Here is a 19471-nt window from a genome sequence, read left to right on the forward strand (position 1 = left end):
TTTGATGATGATGAAGAAGAAGAAGAAAAAGAAGAAGATGTCCTCGCCGATGATTATAACGATGACGATGAAGAAGAAGACAAAGACTATGAAGAAGAAGAAGAAGAAGAAGAATTAGAAGAAGAAGACAACGACGACCTCGACCCGCCAGGACGAGGCCCCACCGAAGAGGCCATGGCAGCGGCGCGAGACGAGGCCTCCACGTTCATGGCCTACTTCCCGCCGGAGATAGAGGACTCGGTGATCGGCATGACCAACCTGGAAGCGGACAGGCGCAGGCCCGCCATCGACGGCTGGAAGCCCATGGGCCGCGTCGAGTTCCGAGCCTACGTGGGGCTGCTCGTGCTCGCCGGCGTGTACAGGTCCCGGGGAGAGGCCTGCGAGAGCCTGTGGCACGCCGAGAGCGGCAGGTCCGTGTTCAGAGCCACGATGCCGCTCAAGACTTTTCGAGCCTACTCGAGCGCGCTGCGCTTCGACGACAGAGAGACCAGACGAGCCGGGCGAGGCGACGGCAACGGCGGCGATAGCTACGACAAACTGGCCCCCATCAGAGCCGTGTGGGATGAGTGGTGCGCGAGGTTGCCCGCCATGTACCGCCCGGGACTGGAGGTCACCGTCGACGAGAGACTGGTGCCGTTCAGAGGTACGTACGTGGTGTGTGTGTGTGTGTGTGTGACTGGGATAAGAGAGGAGGAATAGGAGCGGGAATGGCGAAAACAGGCTAGTTCGCTTCGTTGTATATTCGTGTTGGGTTCCGCGTTTGTGCTTTCGCATGACTCTTTATGTCTTCCACGCTTGCAAGCAAGCAAGCGCGTTCTCTGTCAAACTCACGTCTCTTCTCCTTGTGTTTCTGCTCCAATCTCCCCCACACTTTCTCACATCTCTCTCTCTCTCTCCATCCATCCATCTCCATCTCTCTCTCTCCATCTCTCTCTCTCTCTCTCTCTCTCTCCATCTCTCTCTCGCTCTCTCTCTCCATCTCTCTCTCGCTCTCTCTCTCCATCTCTCTCTCTCTCTCTCTCTCTCTCTCCATCTCCATCTCTCTCTCTCTCTCCATCTCCATCTCTCTCTCTCTCTCTCCATTTCCATCTCTCTCTCTCCCCATTTCCATCTCTCTCTCTCTCTCTCTCTCTCTCTCTCTCCATCAGGACGGTGTCCGTTCAGACAGTACATGCCCAGCAAGCCGGCCAGGTACGGGATCAAGATATGGGTGGCGTGCGATGCGCGTTCCAGCTACGCGTGGAAGATACAAGTCTACACCGGCAAGCCCGACAAGCGCGGCCCTCCCGAAAAGCACCTGGCCACTCGAGTGGTCGTGGACCTCACCGAGGGACTGACTCCGGGACGCAGCGTCACGTGCGACAACTTTTTCACCTCGCGCGAGCTCGCCGACAGGCTCTATCGCGAGAGAGGCCACACCGTGCTGGGCACTCTGCGGTCGAACAGACCCGAGATCCCCAGAGAGCTGCGCTGCGTCAAGGGCAGGGCCGTGGGCTCCGTCGAATCCGTGGTACTCGGCGGCTCCGCGGGACGAGGAGGAGGAGGAGGACGAGGACGAGGAGGAGGACGAGGGCCCGACACGATCATCCTCTCCTACGTGGCCAAGAAGAACAAGAACGTGCTGCTCCTCACCACAGCTCCCCGTTACCACCATCGCTCCGGCCCCGAGCCCCGGCCTAGCCGCCGCATCGGCGACAGCAACAGCAGCAGCAGCAGCAGTGGCGGCGGCAACAAAAGCAGCGACAGAAGCGGCGCAAAACCGCCCTTGGTGCTGCATTACAACCGCACCAAGGGAGGCGTCGACAACCTGGACAAGGTCGTGAGCACGTACAGCTGCAGGAGAAAGACCCGCAGGTGGCCCGTGGCCCTTTTCCACAACATGGTCGACGTGGCGGCCTACAACGCGTTCGTGTTGTGGAGGGAAATTCACCCCGACTGGATGCCGGGCAAGCTCAACAGACGACGGCTCTTCCTCGAGCGACTGGGCAAAGCGCTCGCGCGCCCCATGCTCGAAGCCAGGGCTTTAGCGCGAGGAGGAGGAGGCGGCAGAGTCGCGGCCCGAGGCGCTACCGCCGAGGCAGCCTCTAACGCTACGCCACGCGACTCCTCTCCGGTCAAGAGGCGAAGGTGCCGCATGTGTCCCAGGAGCAAAGACGTCAAGACCAAGATCCTGTGCCGCGAGTGCCGAGTGCACGTGTGTACAAACTGCGCCGTCACGTACTGTCCCAACTGCACCGCTTCTTCCCGCACCGCCGCTCCCCAGACGCCACCGACGCCGTGATAACACAAGCGCCCCACGGTGGTCCTAGCGACCCCCCCCCACCCTATCATCATCATCACCATAACACACATATGCCCCGAGGGGGTCCTAGCGACCCCCACCCTATCATCATCATCATCATCATCATCATAACACATATATGCCCCGAGGGGGTCCTAGCGACCCCCACCCTATCATCATCATCATCATCATCATCATCATAACACATATATGCCCCGATGGGGTCCTAGCGACCCCCACCCTATCATCATCATCATCATCATCTGCCCCGAGGGGGTCCTAGCGACCCCCACCCTATCATCATCATCATCATCATCTGCCCCGAGGGGGTCCTAGCGACCCCCACCCTATCATCATCATCATCATCATCATCATCATAACACATATATGCCCCGAGGGGGTCCTAGCGACCCCCACCCTATCATCATCATCATCTGCCCCGAGGGGGTCCTAGCGACCCCCACCCTATCATCATCATCATCATCATCATCAATACCATCCTAATAACAACACACACACACACACACACACACACACACCCCTCGGGGGGTCACCACGACCCACGCCCCGAGAACAGGCGGGCACACAAGGGTTAAAGGAACATATACAAACAACAGTTAGTTTTGTATGTGACTCACACCTGGTCAATCTCACATCACTGTGTTGCAGCAAAAAGATTAATCAGGTGTGTCCCTGATTGTTGCCCAATTGTATTTACCCTTGTTAAGATGAGACGTTTTTCTAAGAATTACAGTTTCCCAACAGTTACGCAAATGAGATTAAATCATCTCTTGCAACTGTGTATAAAAAGCTCTGCTGTCAGTACAACATTACCACAATCATCCACATCTCTGAGACAGTCTGCTGAAGTTGTGAAGACCTGACGGTAACATTTCTCATCAATCTCTTATTGCTTCTCTGTTTTCAGTATAATGTTGGTTGAATGGTGATTTTGCAGATGGTTTTCACCACATCTCATCTGAAATATTGTTAACAGGTGAAATCACTGAAACCATGATCAAGGTTGTGTTTCTGCTTGGATGCCTGCTGAGCCTTGCTCTGGCAAATCCTGTAAGTGTAACATGTCTGTAGAATGATATATCTTGCACTGTGCGTGTAACTGTGTAACCAGAGACTGTATAAAACTGTTTGTTTTTAAACAGAATGACTCAGCACACGAGCGCGATGCACGTTCTTCATCTAGGGAGGGGGTGAGTCTCATGTTTGTCTTTCTAGGTTTGAACATTAGACACACTTGACTCTCTGATATTTACATATCTCTAAGAAGTTATTCACCAGAGAATGCATTATCACATGTAATAATATATATTACTGATTCTCTTGCAGACTACTGGGCCTTCCCTAAATCGTCTTACCCTGCTCCTACCTTTTCTACAGAATCCAGCACTTCTGCAGAATTCAACGCTCCTTGCTTTGCTTCTTGCTGCTATACGATAAGCTGCTCCTTAACCAACAGCTATTACTGCCACAAAGGAGGAATTGAAAACGAACAAACAATGAATAAAAACCTATGTTAAATTGCACTGGGATTTTTTTATTTATTTACACGATTATTGAAAATCCCCGCTTATTTCTGAGTGACTCTGTTTTAAAAAAAGTTTAAAAAAAAAAACAAGAACAGATTATTCTAGTCAATATAAACGACATCTCCTTGTTCATGCAGTTTCTCCCAAATCATTTTGTCTGATCATTACCCAATAACACGAAGAAGACCGACCTGGAGCCAAGTGTCGTTCCACCCACTTGACCTCCGTCAGACTCTCAGCCAGGTTCCCCATAGCACTCCTTTTATTGTGGTTACATGAATATGCATAGGTTCATTAACATATGACGTTTCATACACACAAAGAGTACCGTGCGTTGTGTGTGTGTGCCAGGAGTCTAGTGGTCCATCTAAACAAAAGGCTCTTACACTCAAACAGATATACGTGTGTTTGCTATACCATATATCAGCAAGAGAAGATACGACCTCTCCTAGGAGGTGTGTGATCTATGCCAGAACACTAGGGGTGCAAAGGTATTCGTATCGATATTGAACCGTTCGATACAGTGCTTTCGGTTCGGTACGCATATGTATCGAACAATACAACATTTGTAATTTATTTTATCAACTTTCCTTCTGACGATGCTGTCTGTGTTGAGCGCTCAGTGAATCTGCGTTCGACTACTCCGCCTAGGCTGCACTGTCGAGCGCAGATCCACTGAGCGCTCAACACAGACAGCATAGTCAGAAGGAAGAGCGCAGGGCAAGCTAGCAAGACAGAAGTTAAGCTCTCCTTGCAACATGGCAAATTGAACCTCCCCCACCCTCATTCAGATCTGGCGTTTGGAATTATTTTGGTTTTCATGTGACGTATGACCCTGAAGGTAAGCGAGTCATGGACTAAAGTAAAACAGTATGTTGGATGTGGCATGCAATGCTCAATTACATGGGTGGGAACTAGTGTGTTAGCGCAGTTAGCTTGTTAAGTGTTGGCCGTCTAGCCCCATGCACGGGGCGATCGGCGGTAGCTCGTTAACGGAGATTTGCCGTGTTGTGGCGTTAAGGTCATTTCAACGAGATTAACCTGAAAGCACTAGTGGGAACACAACGAATATGACTGCACATTTACGCCGACATCATCCTAGTGCAAAGACAAAAACAACAAGCATGCTACTAAATTTAGCCGAGTCATTTAGACAGCTGTTAGCACATGATTCTCCTTATGCTGCTGAGAATATAGCCCAGAAGAAGCGGATAGTATAGTTTTTATTTTGGAAAGAGCCATTTCTCTGTAATAAACTCTCTTTTCCAAAGATGAGTGATTCCTCAATCAGATACAGGGCTTGCAATATCGCTAGCCCGACGTCCCGGGGCTAGCGATTTTTTCAGTCGGGCTACCAAAATCTATCTCTTCCCTGCCCGTCGGGCTATTGTAGGAAGGAAAAATATATGTCAATGCTTTTGCATTCTTTCAGAAATGTAGCTGGGTAATTATGTCATTGGCATCGGTGAGCCACTGTCAATATGTGACATATTGAAATCGCGTTTGAATTTGCGCTTGTTTTTTTGCTTTCACTTTGCAATCGTGCGAACTGTGTATAGAGAGCGACAGTACTGATCTGTGAGTGATGATAATTTGTGCACCAATTCCTCTGACATCGTCTTATTAATCGTTAGCTTACTATGCAAACATGACAAGTGAAATCTCCCGCAGCAAGCTTAAACATGTGAGAGGTTGATCGTGCAGAGAATCGCTGAGCTTATGTGAGTGCGTGTGTAAAAGCAGCAGGATATATATTTTAGTTCTGCTGAGCCAAATAAGACAGGTCAGGGTGAAGAAGTGACAGCCAAAGAAAAGCTTACCACAAAACGGAAAAGTTATGACAAATCAGACTATAAGGCAAAAAGAAAGTGCAGCTTTATGGTTTCATGGACAAAATAATTTCTGTGGCTGCAATATGACGAGCTAAATAACCAGGGGTGCACATAAGTGGTCCGCAGGTGCGCATTCGCTGTCAAAATAAAAAACACACAAGGGTTAGGGTTAAATTTAAGAACTGTACTTTTGAGTTAAAATATATATTTATAATTTTAATAAATGACAAATTAAAAAGGCATGAACATTTTTTTTGTATCGAAAAAATATCGAACCGTGACACCAAAGTATCGAACCGAACCGAACCGTGAATTTTGTGTATCGTTGCACCCCTACAGAACACTGTAGAGGAGTGAACACACCCCCCTCTTCATGCTACACAGTTGTTACAGACCTCCTAGGATGACACATTCTTTCAACAAATGATTATATACTTCTAAGCATATGAGTAAATATTTCTAAGCATAAATGATAATGAACAATACAAATCTAACAGTGCACCTTAAAGCTGATACAGTGGTCCCTCATTTATCGTGGGAGTTACGTTCTAAAAAATAACCTACGATAGCTGAAATCGCTGAAGTAGCCAACTGTATTCTCTCTTTTTTTTTTTTACAATTATTATAGATGTTTTAAGGCTGTAAAACCCTTCACTACACACTATACACTTTTCTCAGACAAGCATGAACATCTTTACGCTTTTCTCTCTTGTTTAAACACTCAAAGTTCAAATCTTTGTAGAAAAACAAGTCTAGTATTCCAGAATGAAATCAAGGCTAAAAAACTGTTTTCAGGTCTAGAACATGGGAACAGAGCAGCTGCAAGAGAATTCAACATTAATGCATCAATGGTACAGAAGTAGAGGAAGCAAGAAGAATGAGTTGTGTAAAGTTTGACTTTTCGGACTGTTTTGTTTCGCTTAATGCGCCTTATAATCTGAAAAATATGGTAATTTCTACTTTCCGTTAGCATGTCCAGAAGTCCAACTTTTTGTGCGATTGTTAGCAGCCTCCTCTGCCTTTTGGGTGCTACCGCAGGTGCCTTTGACGGTGCAAAACATTTCGTCAACATTGTTGTGTTTGTTGGGGAGAAAACTTACAAACATGCAGTACAGCACTTCAGAGTCACACTGCTAGCGATCGAAGATTTTTGTAAATTTGACAAGCTGAACGCATTCTGTACTGTACAGGAAACCCGGCACAAGATTGGACGCAGAACACAATGCGCTGTGCAAACAAAAACTAAAACAAACTATGCAAAATTCTACCAAAAAACATTTGCGAAACAGCGAGGCCGTGAAAGGTGAACCACATTATAGCAAGGGACCGCTGTAACTCGTATGCTGCAGAAGAAATTGCACCTTACTAATTTAGAAGATCATCGTTTAGCCTGGAAAGCCAGTTTGCATCTGTATAAAAAAAGGCTATATAATAATACTAGAGAACATCTTACTATTCATCACTGATTGATGGAAATAAGAACAACCATAGGTTTCTCTATAACACTCTAGCCAGACTGAAAAAAACCCGGGGCTCTGTTGAGCCAACAGTCGTTTAACGTCAACTAGTGATGACTTTGTGAATTTCTTCACGTGTAAAATTTTAAACATTGAAGAAAAAAATTGCCCATAATCATCTCACAGATGTAACATTATGTACAGCTACTTTCAGTAGGAAAAATGACAAAAGCTTTGTCCAAAAACTTGTGTGTCATGGCTGTGTGAAGGCAGGCAGGAAAGGTGGACCAAAAAGCAGGACTCACAGAGGCACAGGTGTACTCAAAACCCTCAGCTTTATTGTGGGAATGCAGACTGAACAAAGAACTAACTAGACTGGAATGCAAACAAACTAGCAGGCAGGCAAACAGAACACACAGGGTGGTATGAGGATGAACAGACGTTAACGATGCCACACTGACACAAAGACACACTGGGCTTAAACACACTGAAGGAGTCATCAAGGAATTAAAGACACAAGGGGAACAGCTGGGAGGGATAAGACCTAACAAGACAGGGGGAATAAAGCTAGAAACACTGACAAAGACAGGAACATGAACCTTCAAAGTAAAACAGGAAACAAGACACACTTTACAAGGACACGGACTCGACAAAGTAAGACAGACTAGACGCTGAATTAAACCGGCAATAATAACAAAATACAACCCGAACCTTAGTCATAATGCAAAAACATACCAGAATAACTGAAACACAGATTCATAATTCAAAAATAAACCAAAGCATAAGGAACTCAAAATGCTGGGTCGATCCGACCCAGGACCGTGACATTATGGGCCAAACTGTACAATAAAAAGGTGTTTGTGAAAAACCCAAAACAAATTTTGTGTCTGCCTGATTTTCACTGATGAACTTTATTTTGCAGCTACCAAACACAACAGTGAGCAGAAAGACTAAAGAAAAAGTCAAGATTCAGTTTAGAAAAGAGAAAAACTAAAGCAAAACAAGCAACATTATGTGCTTTAAGGTGCCAATTTGAGAGGTATACCAGGGAATCAGGTACTGATTGAAGCCTTTCTTTTTCAGAAGAGCTACAGTATCCAGAGTTGTACGTAGTGAAGAAGTAGCGTTCAGCTAGCTACACTGCACTGTTGGCACAACAACATTTTTGATCTTATTTTAAGACAGAGTCACTCAAAAATAAGCACTGATTTTCAATAATCCTGTAAATAAATGACAAAAGAACCCCAGTGCAATTCAACATAGGTTTTTATTCATTGTTGGTTTGTGGCAGTAATAGCTGTTGGTTAAGGAGCAGCTTATCGTATAGCAGCAAGAAGCAAAGCAAGGAGCGTTGAATTCTGCAGAAGTGCTGGATTCTGTAGAAAAGGTAGGAGCAGGGTAAGACGATTTAGGGAAGGCCCAGTAATCTGCAAGAGAATCAGTAATATATATTATTACATGTGATAATGCATTCTCTGGTGAATAACTTCTTAGAGATATGTAAATATCAGAGAGTCAAGTGTGTCTAATGTTCAAACCTAGAAAGACAAACATGAGACTCACCCCCTCCCTAGATGAAGAACGTGCATCGCGCTCGTGTGCTGAGTCATTCTGTTTAAAAAAAACATGCAAATGTATTGTTTGGATATGACAAGATAGGAGCACTGACACAGTCTCTGGTTACACAGTTACACACACAGTGCAAGATATATTCATATATTACAGATAACATCACTAGCACAGTCTTCAGGCATATTACACTTACAGGATTTGCCAGAGCAAGGCTCAGCAGGCATCCAAGCAGAAACACAACCTTGATCATGTTTTCAGTGATTTCACCTGTTAACAATATTTCAGATGAGATGTGGTGAAAACCATCTGCAAAATCACCATTCAACCAACATTATACTGAAAACAGAGAAGCAATAAGAGATTGATGAGAAATGTTACCGTCAGGTCTTCACAACTTCAGCAGACTGTCTCAGAGATGTGGATGATTGTGGTAATGCTGTACTGACAGCAGAGCTTTTTATACACAGTTGCAAGAGATGATTTAATCTCATTTGCGTAACTGTTGGGAAACTCTAACTCTTAGAAAACATTCTCATCTTAACAAGGGTAAATACAATTGGGCAACAATCAGGGACACACCTGATTAATCCTTTTGCTGCAACACAGTGATGTGAGATTGACCAGGTGTGAGTCACATACAAAACTAACTGTTGTTTGTATATGTTCCTTTAAGTATAATTGTCTAACCTTTAAAATATAGGGGTAATGGTTACCAGGTCCTATCTATCTATATATCTATCTACTGGCTTTTTAAAAAATGTAAAGAAACTAGAAAATAATCAGGTGTTGTATATTACCACCGTTCAGGGGTGGGTCTGTGACCCAGCATTTTGTGTTATTTTATATTGTTGAGTTTTCTTTTATTCTGTTAAGTTCTATTATTATTATTCAAAATGGTTAAAATCACACACAGGTGTATCACGTCAGGTGCACAGGATCAGTACATTGTTACCCAGCATTATAAAGGAGACTTGTCCTATTGCAACCTCAGATTTAGTTTGGTATGCTCCTCACTTTTTAAGTGTTGAGATGAGCGCCATAGTGAGATCTAATAACTGTCTGACGCCCTAAGAAAGAAGACTGTGGCCACTTATGAGTCTGGTAAGGGATTTAAAAAGATCTCAAAAGAATTTGACATCAGCCGTTCCACCATCTGGAAAAGTATTTACAAGTGGAGGACATTCAAAACAACTGTCACCATGCCCAGGTCTGGCCCGCCAAGCAAATTCACCCCCAGAGCAGACCGCAAGGTGCTCAAAGAAGTCATCAAAAAGCCTAAAATGTCATCACTGGAACTACAGGAGGCTCTGGCTGCTGTCGATGTGAAAGCGCATGACTCTACTATCAGAAAGACACTACACAAGTTTGACTTTCATGGGAGGTGTGCAAGGAGGAAACCTTTGCTCTCTAAGAGAAACATTAAGACCAGACTGAAGTTTGCCAGGACAAACGTAGACAAACGCCATTACTTCTGGAATAATGTTCTTTGGACAGATGAATCTAAAGTGGAATTATTTGGAACCAGAACAGTAGACATGTTTGGCATAAACCAAATACAGCCTTGCAAGAAAAGAACTTCATACCAACTGTGAAGCATGGAGGTGGCAGTATCATAGTCTGGGGGTGCTTATCTGAGGCACCACCTGGCCAGCTCACCATCATAGAATCCATCATGAAGTCTGCTGTGTGTGAGGAGTGGGGCAAACTTTCTTCTGATCGATGTCAGAGACTGGTAAAAGGCCACAAAAGGTGTCTCACTGAAGTTATATCAGCCAAAGGTGGCAACACTAGTTATTAGGGGGGGTAGAATGTCCTAACTTTTTCCTCCATTAAAATACACAATTTTTGTTCCTTTTTTTGTTTTTTGTTTCCAGTAATACATGAAAACATAATTGGACAGTGATATGTGAACATTTCTTAATTAAGAGCTGATAATTTAATGCGGTGCCCTTATTTTCTCACATGACTGTTGTAAAAGTACCAGACACACACGAGGATTGTGCTCACTATTATTGCGTTTTCTTGACAGTTGTGAACTCAAGGAAAACAGTCTGTTCCAGTCGAGCTCTCTCTCTCCCGGCTCGAATCTGGCTTCACTATATAGAGAAATAGAAAGAGGCTGTGTCCCAATTCAGTGTCTGCACGCTTGAAGTACACGCACTACGCGTACTATAAGTACGAGAAGTGCGGAAGTGAGAGGCTTGTGAAATGGGACTGTCTAGCCTTTGTCGTGCTTTTCAGGTTGCCTAGCAACCATGATACTAACCGCGAGAAACATTACATACAGCATTGTTTGACATAAATGAAGGAGAAAAGATGTTTTGTTGGTCATTCAGTTTTTGTGCTGACATCACTTAGTCAGAGATTAGTTGAGTATCTGAGGCTGAGACCACGGAACTGTAAAACATGATTGTTGGGCTTCATTTGACTGAACAGTCATTTCAAGATTAGTTAATAAATAACAATTAGCTAATGTTGGTCATGAGACTAAAATCATCTCACTGCGGTAATGTAAATATAATATGGCCAATATTATATGTATTGTCAGATTATTATGAGATATATATATATTACAGAATATATTACAGCAGTGAGCTTGAACTGTGGGTCAAAGATTTAAGTTGCATTTATTTAAATATCCTATCACCTTAAATCTTCACTCAAAGACAAGTATCTTTGACAGTGTATATATAGATGTATCATATATAAGAGACAAATATTGTTCGTTTAATATATTGGCATTACTAAATTTGGCTCACCGCTTACATACATGTGGGGCAGGGATAGCCCAGTAGGTAGAGTGGTGGCCCCATGATCGGAAGGTCGGGGGTTCGATTCCCCTGAACAGCTACCCTGAGGTACCCCTGAGCAAGGTACCGTCCCTACACACTGCTCCCCGGGCGCCCAATGGCTGCCCACTGTGTCACTGAGTGAATGGGTTAAAATGCAGAGAGGATTTTCCCCACGGGGATCTATAAAGTACACTTTCTTTCTTCCTAAAAGCAAAATGTACGAGCTGTGAAAACTGTTTCTGATAGAATGAAGAGTAGACTGAGATATTAAATATTCCTTTATTGGGTGGGTGAGAAAATCAGACCATGTTATAACTGCTTTAAGTCATACAGAATAGATATCAGAGCCTTAAACAGGCTGACTTCTGCTAAATGGGTCAAACTGGGCAGAAAGTATACAAACACATAACATCCTTATAGAATATGATGTAACACTATAGATCAACTTACCTCAGAATATATAAAGCATATAAACAATTACAGCAATACGACACAACAAACACAGCAGTACTACTAATCCAAAATACTCAAAGCTTCATAGAACTGAAACAAACATTCATTTTTAGCTCCATTCTGCTGCTGATACATACTTTAGGTTTCTGAACATTAAACTTGTTGCTGGCTTTCATAGTGTGTAACCTGAAGGCCCTGAGTACTTTCTCCCACACTGAAAACACTGGAATGATAAAATTATTTGAACATTACCTAATAAGACTGATTCAGGACACACAATTAGTTATTTTAAACTTTCCTAGCAGTCCTTCACAAACAGGGAACAGTCTGTCTATTCTCTCCATCTGTCGTCAGCTGCTGGCTTTTCCTCCTCCTCTTCCTCACACACTGCTGAGTTTGTCTGAGATGATTTGTCTGAGATGATGTGCAGCAGTGTGTCCCTCAGTCTGTCCTCACTCTGGACACTTGCAGTTGTCACACATGGAAATCAAATGTGTGATAAGCTGCAGGATTCAACTGGTCTCTGAATGCTATTGACACCCTTTTCTCAACGAGAAGTCTGGGCTCGGGAGAGCCTGAGTGCCCTAGAGGGACTTTCCCTGCCGGATACACGATGGACGGGTGGCAGAACTGGAGGGTCATGTGCCTGGCAGGACTGTCGATCGAGGACGCTGAAGATATCTATCTATTCGGAACCGTGATAACAGGGTTCTTGCTGATTGGAGTTGGCTTAGCCCTGGCTTATCGGAGAAATAAAAGAGCGGAACCGGCTGTTCAAACCCCCCCAAGGCTGCCCGCTGGAATCGAAGCGATGGGACGAGGCGCGACCTCTCACAACGAACGTAATATGGTCAACACCTTGGAGACGCTTGCATCGGCTGTGAAGGCTCAAAGCAACAACATTGAGCGTGTGGGGGGATACATCAAAGAGAGGCCTGCTCAAAATGGGACCCTTGAGCGACAGTTGGAAGACATCGCGGAACGGATCACTGCAGCTGTGAGGTCTCAGAATCAAAAGAATGACAACACCATGGAACAGAAGTTTGATACCATCATGGGGAGGCTCGCGGCTCTCCAACGGAAGATTGAGAGACCAGTGTCGGAGTGTTAGGGCAGCCTGAAAATTCTCCTGGGCTGCTCGCATGGAAATTTACAAAATCAACATCGAGATTGAGGACCCCCATAACGGCACCAGCTGCAGGCCCAAGGCTGGAGCCGAACAATCACTCCCTGATAACGACTGTGTTACGGCTATTCTTCCCGTCCCATGCAAGGACACCTGGATTGCCTGGAGGACTGTTTACTTAACCTGATAGGCCGAAGGACACTGTCTCAGCTAAACTATGGTCACGCACACACATACACTTACACTGATAAGCACTCACTCATCCCCCCTCCCTTTCCAACGCCTTCGATGCTTGTTGCCCCCTGGGAACACGAGGCGGGTCGCGGCCCGTGCTGTCAAATAGATGACGGCGCCGTCGTAGGATGGCTGCTGTGTTGCCTGGGGTTACTCCTCATCCCCTACCCATCCCTGTGGCTTGTCATGTCTTCCATAATGTTGTGCTATGGACATTTATGTGCTTTTTGTGCAGAGGAGGTTTTTTTGTTTCCTGTTCTCGTGCTGTCCTACCATGGAAGCACAGCATGAGTGGAGGTCTCTTTTTTTCCTCTTGTACCTTCCCGTTGTTGTGTACATTTCAGTGTTTTTCTGTAACGCTACCGATCTCCGACTTGTAACCCCGTGTGATGTCTGTGTTATGTGTGTAAGGTCAGGGGGGGTTTCCATCTCGCTGCGGGGCAACCTGCATGTGACAAATAAAAGCTGTTTCATTCATTCATTATGGAGAAAAAAAAAACAGAGGAGAAAACAAACAAAAAAGAGCAACATAATAAATACAGCACCATCACAATAAACTAGCCAGCAGTAGATACTAAATATTAAACGCTATTGTGCAGCACGCAAGATAGACAACGTACAATGTGCTTTGAGGCAGCAGCCAAGAAAGGTGTAGTCCGCGTCTGTGAACACCCATGTGTACACCTGTGTGGATCAGCATGCTTGTATTCCAAAGGTTTCTCCATGTAACGATCTGCTAGGAAGTGTGGGGAGCCTGCTTCATGCCCCGTCCCCCAGGGCATGAAGCAGGCATGGAGGAGATCCAGGCCCCAGACATCTAGAGGCCCCAGAGTATGAGGACCCGAGGAGGCCCACCAAAGGGGGGGAACCGTGCCACCCTCCTGGGAAGAGCTGAGTAGAGCCCCAAACAAGGGGTCACCCAGCAGCTACGGAGCAGAGGCCAGAGGGGATTGCAGTGGCGTGCCCGCGGGCTCTGCCGGCAGCCAGCTGTGCCAGAGAGGACCGAGCTTCAGGCCCAGAGGCCTGAGGGCATCCCACCCCCCGGAAGGGGCCCAGCCGGGCCACAGGCGCCAGGCCCGGTCAATCGGTCACCAGGAGTGAGCCGGTACATACATGAGCGCCCAGCCCCAGTCGACAAGAACCACCAACACACCAATGTCTGAGGGCATCAGCCACCGGCAGGGAGTGTGGTGAGGAGAGATAGGCCTCTGTACTTTAGAGGGTCTGAGATGTACCCAGAGAGGTTGAGTCTAAGACCCAACCTGACATATAGACACAGACAAACAGGCGCACGCGGACACAAACATGCATTCCTACCCCCATATACACAACCAAATACTCGGCACTCACCCAACGTGTATACAGACACAAATAGACACTGCACAGACAGTCACACTCCCCAAACATACTCTATATCCCAGGTCCAGGTACCCCTGCCGCCAGAGGGGCAAGCCGCATCTAGACCCAGGAGATGTAACCCTTCTCTCTGGGGTGGGGGCAAGTGGACCACCTCCTTATCTGCAGTAGCAGGGAGGCCCCGCATCCCAGACCCCAATCTGACGGCCAGCACCTCCTCCCAGCCACCCAGCCCTGACGGCTAACAGAACCGGGGTGAGTGAAGACCCCAAACCTCCCTCCGCCTGCTCATATGTAGTGTTGCTGTGTGCTTTTCTAAAGTGCATTTAAAACACAGGAGAGCATGGTTCCTGCTTCCTATCAGAGAGCAGCACGGCTCCTCCCGAAAGCCCTCAGTGTCTTCATGATTTTAAAATTGAGGGTAGGGCACCAGCGCCAGAGGTGGGTTGGAATACACCGACCATCCTCTGGATGCTGTAAAACGTGCCCACCCCCAAGGCCCTATATGTATGTGTTATGTGAGAGTGTGAGTAATGTGGATGTCTAGGTTGCAGAATAAAATTGAGGCACAGGCGGCCAGAAGGGGACAGAGGGGAGTGCCTCCCCTGCACCCTGGTGACATACCTGCACCCCAAGCCCTGCGTGTGTGGGTGGGTGTGGTAGAGCGGGAATAGGGAGGCAGCTGAGGATGGGGAGGGAAGAAAGGGAGGGGCAAGCGGCCCCTCCCTGGGGCCAGCTTCCCCGCTGACCCCAGTAGGCACCCCCACACTCTGGAACCCACCAGGGCAAGGGGGCCCAGGCCCATCCAGACCGGGGCCCACAGCAGCAGCACCGCCCAGCCCCACAGAGTCCGGGGCAGCCCACCCGACTCCACCCCAGAGAAAACTGCACCCACCCCATCATCCAATCATCTCCCAAACTACACAAGACAATAGACACCCAGGTTGAGTTCATTCTCTACCTCTCCTATATCTCTCCCCCACCTGCAGAGTGAGCTCCTGTAGAGAGGAGACCACCTACAAAGATAAAACAGCCTCTCCACCAGTTAGAGCATGCCTATTCAACTACGAAGTTAGTTGGGCCAGATTTTCAAACCGAGGAATTTATCTGGGCCAGATATTTTTTTTGAAGCCAGTAAGCAGCAGATCATGATCAATTTCAAATCCACACAACTGTACTGAAAAACAAGTATTTTTTTTATTCCTTTTCCCCTATAAATCTGGTGGTGACCTCTCACAAATGCACACCAAAAGGTCCATTTAAAAAAGGGAGCTATAACTAAACTATTTTTTGCACATTTGAAATAATAATAACAAAAAACATTTTGATAATTCCCTTTCAAATTAAAAAAAATATTTCACTGACCACTCACTTTTCCTGCCATGGATGGAGCCCCATCCGTCACAAGTATACAGACACGCTTCATATCCAGACCATTTTCCTCAAAAAGAGCTTAAATCTTCTCAAACATAATTTCGCCAGCTGTGAGTCCCTCTAACGGTAGTAAACCGAGCAATTTCCCATCCAAAAAACGGACATATACGCATAACTGTGCATTATCAGTTCTGTCTGTGATCTCCTGCTATAGACATTACATCAGTTTTCTTCAGGTCATCTAACAGCATTTCAAACTCGTCTGACGCCAGAACTTCAATTCTACAAATATTTGAACTGTCCTACAGGGGTACGTTTTTAATAGCAGATGTCACACTCACTTTTCACCGCATCCACCACGGCCAGCATGCAGTATTTCATTGTTTCAGAATCTGTGAAAGGCCTTTTCTTCTTCGCCAAGAAGCAAACACGAAGGGAAGATGCTGCAGCTCTCTCTTGGGCTGTACAGGACCCTCACCATGGTAGTACAACTCCGGTTGTAAGATTATTAAACTCGGTAAAATGAATAAGTATTTGTCAGTCCAGGCAGGGTTAAACCGACAGTTTTCATTGTCAATTTTGCGCTTTTGGAGTGAGAAAGACATGCTGTTGTCACATCATATATTACGATGATTGTTTAATATGTTTACATCACGGTGCATTGTGGGTTAAATATTGCTAGGCTACTAGGAGTGTTGCATTCACAGTCTACACTACGCTGTAGGAATTTTTAATTTTTTAAAAATTAATTAATGAATTCATTTTTTGCGTTTTCTCTGTGTTTCTGCCAGGACCACAGGCAGGGCCACTCGCAGGTTGCTTCTGGGCCGCATTTGGCCCGCGGGCCGCCATTTGAACAGGCTTGAGTTAGAGAGTCCCCTAGTTGGGCCGATGCACCAGAGGAGCCCCCCTGCACCCACCCGCCCACAGCTCCGGCGACAGAACAACCAGGACCCAAGCTCCCAAGGCCCAGCCAGCACCCCAGACCGGGGGCGGAGCATCCCCAGACCCCCAAGCCTCCACGCTCGTCCCGGACCCACCCAGGGGCAGTCAGGCAACCAGGCCAGTAACCAACGTCCGGCAGCACAGACCCTCCCCCATCTCCGCTGTACGCAGCCACAAGGAAAACACCATCTAAGAGCCACCAGAGCCCCTAACCAGGTCATGGCCACATCCCCCGGGTTAGGCCCTCCAGGGAAAACGTCCCTATGGACTCCCCAGACGCCCTAAGGCCGTCCCTACCGCCATATCAACCACAATAGCGAAGGCAGGACCATATTGGTTAGAATTAAGATTATTTTTATTTTTCGCCTTCTACTGTCTTTAAAAGTGGGATTAAAGCATCTTTCTTTCAGCTTAACGAGTGAACCGTCAGCTCGTTCAAACACACGTTAAAGTCCGTTTGGCTCGACACCACCGAACAGAGGCAGCAATATAACATAGCTAACATTAACAGTGCAGTGAATCCTGCTTGTGCCGTGATATTCAGGACTGCAAACCGAGCAGCATCACTGACTTTCAGCTTGTTGTGTTTGTGGATATATGACTGACTTTAATTATGCATAAAATCATCACATTCTCTGTAAGATTAAGGTCAACTATATATATATTTTTTGAAGTAGAGGCTTTAAAACCAAGTTAACGCTGAAAGTACAAACATCACTAATGTCACATAACTTTGCCGACATGTGGCCAACAGTAATGTTTTAATGTTCTTCATTATTAAACATTCACACATAAATAAGTGACATCATATTCAGTACTTACTTTTGACAGTTCACTCTTCGGCCGCTCCCTTCTGTCCCTTCGAATTGGGACAGCCGTCGTTGCGTGGCGGTGACGTAATCGTACTCAAAATGCGTACTTCAAGCATGCGGTCTCTTAATTGGGACACAGCCAGAGACTCCATCATCAGTCAATCACCACCACCTGTGGCTCACCTGCCTCCCGGTACTGACCCCTTGAGCTCATTCCACCACTCCTCCCCTGCAGCTGCACCAGGGACCACACCTCAGCCACAACTGCATTTCTTGTGTAACAATTGTAAAAGATCATTTTTTTATTTGCTTGGATGAATCTGTCATTTCAGTACATCTTTATTGTCTTCATTGTCTTTTTTTTTCAACACTTATTGGTTCCACAATAAGTGAAACCATGCTGAAGGTATTTCTGCTTGGATGCTTCCTATGCCTCACTCTAGTTCAACCTGTAAGTATTATTATAAGTGATTATATATGCAGATACTACTTGAATATGCAAATACAAGTAATACAATACTTAGGAATTTTCTACAGATTGTCAATGTGTATGAAAAGTATGGTGGCTCTCACCACGGCTGATATGAGGTGAGTACTTTCTTTATCCTCCACATTTAAATCACACATGAACATCACTTTCTGTAAAATGTTTGGATTTTTTTTTCTCTCTACACTCAACTACCAACAACAATATTTCCTTGAAGCAACTTCTCTCTGTCTTCCTACAAGCGCCTGCTAAAACCACTACAACAGCTGCACCCACTACAACTCCCTGAAATCTGAAAGGAAACCAAAAAAAAGCAAAAATCGAGCCAGCATTGCATTTATTGTGCTGTCGCCAAAAATGCAATGCTGGCTAAATTTTTGGTTACCTTTTAGATTTCAAGGAGTTGTAGTGGATGCAGCTGTTGTAGCTGTTGATTCTGCGAAGAAGATTGGGCCATCCCCCAGCGATGTTAAAGACTCATTGCCTGCTATCACAAATGCTTGATTGAATTTCTTGGAGTCAAAAGTGGCACAACCAGTTATTAGGTTTAGGGTGTAATTACCTTTTCACACAGGACCACGTAGATTTGGATACATTTCTTCATTCTACTGTTTCCATGTCACGAAATACACCTTTTGAGATCTTTTTTTTGTTTTAGCTCAGAATGTAGTAGCATAATTTTCAAACAATAAGTCAACTATACCATTACTTAAGGATAGCACATGACTTTAACAAAATAATAACATAAGAAATCAACAATATAAAATAACACAAAATGCTGGGTCACAGTTGTAATATACAACACCTGATTATTTTCTAGTTTCTTTACATTTTCTAAAAAGCCAGAAGATAGATATATAGATAGTAGGGGTGCAACGATACACAAAATTCACGGTTCGGTTCGATACTTTGGTGTCACGGTTCGATATTTTTTCGATACAAAAAAAATGTTCATGCCTTTTTAATTTGTCATTTATTAAAATTATAAATATCAGGACTCACAAAATTTCAAAATCCCTGGTAGCCCTTCGGGCACGGACTCTTCAGTTTTTTGTAGCCCAAAATAAGTTTAAGTAGCCTGAATAAAAAAGAGAGCAATTTTTTGATTGATGTTTTGTTTCCCGTTTTGTTTCCTTTACAATATTATACATTAAGGTATAATATTGTAACGGAAACAAAACATTAATCAAAAAATTGTTGAAA

At 45.3% G+C, this 19471-nt stretch overlaps 2 long non-coding RNA genes across 2 annotated transcripts; one reads left to right on the forward strand and one right to left on the reverse strand.

Annotated features, from left to right (window-relative positions):
* The first annotated feature begins 3040 nt into the window (after positions 1 to 3040).
* On the forward strand, positions 3041 to 3818 carry LOC146572561 (uncharacterized). The gene is made up of 4 exons (XR_014892725.1): positions 3041 to 3167; positions 3279 to 3352; positions 3445 to 3492; positions 3629 to 3818. It is a non-coding gene; the product is annotated as an uncharacterized LOC146572561 (long non-coding RNA).
* A 4547-nt stretch (positions 3819 to 8365) lies between these two features.
* LOC146572562 (uncharacterized) lies at positions 8366 to 9230 on the reverse strand. Its single transcript, XR_014892921.1, has 4 exons — positions 9068 to 9230; positions 8883 to 8956; positions 8681 to 8728; positions 8366 to 8544 (listed from the first exon to the last, which is right to left on the reverse strand). It is a non-coding gene; the product is annotated as an uncharacterized LOC146572562 (long non-coding RNA).
* Positions 9231 to 19471: the final 10241 nt, after the last annotated feature.

This window comes from Mchenga conophoros, linkage group LG6 (genome assembly GCF_057382185.1).
Source record: "Mchenga conophoros isolate Kocher_MC1m ecotype Shallow Benthic linkage group LG6, M_conophoros_male_GT1.1, whole genome shotgun sequence".
NCBI classification, from domain to species: domain Eukaryota; kingdom Metazoa; phylum Chordata; class Actinopteri; order Cichliformes; family Cichlidae; genus Mchenga; species Mchenga conophoros.